Below are 1,825 nucleotides of genomic sequence, written 5' to 3'. Positions count from 1 at the left end.
GATTCATTCCTTACTTTGTCCCCCAATGTCTGCTCCAACTATTGGGGGACAAAGTAAGGAAATGACAGTTCTTGAAACTAAAATTAATAAATCATCATAATGAATTAGATGGCTCTGTAGAAATTTCTTTCGGGGGGGAAGGGGGTGGAATAATTCTGGTGAGTGCTTCTGATAAGATCAGGAAGCTGCTTAGTTCCCAGGCTGGAACCCCAGGTGCTTCCCCCCAAAAAAGGCAGGCATCAGCTCCGAGTGTAACTAATGAATGAGAGTCTGTCATCTCGGAAAGGGTGACATGTCTCTCTTGAGGGTCTGTAATAACGGAAGTCTCTGGTGGCTGTTGAGAGACGTTAAGAAGCTCTTGGGATGCATTTGCAGTTGCTAATCTGTCATTGTCAGAGGCTCAGAGACACGGTGTCTGCGGTCCTGTTAAAGCTGCACCACTGAGTGGAATTGGGATAAACCCAAACATCGTCGTAGCTCAGTCTGTGATGGCATGCGTACCACAGCCCTTATGGTGACATGTCAGTTTCCCAGGAAATTTGACAGCTGGAGGTGAGGTGACAGGGGTGCCCTGCACGCTATCCGTGAGTGTGCCAGTCACCAGTAAGAGCTGCCTTCTGTCTAAATTAAATCGGCCCTCTTGGCAGTGACTTGTGACTTTGGATGGCAGCAGTCCATTCACAGAGTGCGACCGATCCTACAGCGAACAGGTAAAATGATGTGAACTTGCAGGGCTTGAGGTGAGATCCTCCTCTCCGGGTTGTCCCTCTCTCACTTACCACTATGGTTTGCTGTTAGGGAGTGATTGGGCAACAAGGCTCAAGGCGGTGGGGGTGGAGGGGGTCGGGAATAGCGGCCCATAGGCAGGATCTAGCTTTGACAATGGACTTGGCTGCCGAGCAAAGAGTTAAGTGGGGAGGGAGGAAAGAGAAGGGTGAGGGAAAGCAGACACAAGATTTTATGCGGAAGGATGCTTGGGTAAGGTGTCTAATGCTGCCCTCCTTTAAAAGCACGGACAGCATCTGCAAATAAATCAGACCGGAGACGATAATTCAGCACCGATGCCAGACTCTCAGATAAGCATGGATGGCAGCACCGTCCAGGGTTCTCTTCAATTTTCTTTAAGATGCCGGGATGCCTGAGACCCACGGGGCCCGAGTAACAATAAGGAAAATGCTCTTGGATTGATAGTTGCGTGTCATCTACTTAAAAAGCCTCGGGAGAAATGCAAAGAGGAGGAAACCGGGCTTGGCTCAATCACAGACGCTGCTTTTAAGCAGATGCACATTCAATTGCAGACTTTGTTTTTCCTCCAATTAGTCTCCAAATGAGTAACTCGCAGTTTCCATTTGCATGGTTCGTTTTGTTTCTTAATGAGGTAAAAAGATTATTTCTTGGTTCAAAGAAAGTCTTTTCAAGGACACCAGACTGATAGTGTTTAATCCTTTAAAAATGAAAAACTTTTCCTTTTAGTAGCAAAAACAACATTTTGAACTGAGATTCCCAGGTATTTGCTTTTTCCCCTACCAGCCTCGGGGTGTGGATGGTGTCATGTTCCTCTCAGGAAATGGTGGGGAAACTAACCATTCCCTCTCTGGTTACATCTGACCCAAGGGCTGTCAACCCACGGGCCTGTGAGCTGGTCTGTGAGGGGGTCTGTGAGGTGGCCTGTGAGGGGGTCTGTGAGGGGGTCTGTGAGGTGGTCTGTGAGGGGGTCTGTGAGGGGGTCTGTGAGGTGGCCTGTGAGGGGTCTGTGAGGTGGCCTGTGGGGTGGTCTGTGAGCTGGTCTGTGAGCGGGTCTGTGAGGGGGTCTGTGAGGTGGTCT

This window comes from Pipistrellus hanaki, assembly GCF_964339955.1.
Source record: "Pipistrellus hanaki genome assembly, chromosome: 9".
Lineage (NCBI taxonomy): Eukaryota > Metazoa > Chordata > Mammalia > Chiroptera > Vespertilionidae > Pipistrellus > Pipistrellus hanaki.
Note: the sequence above shows the minus strand (reverse complement) of the source record.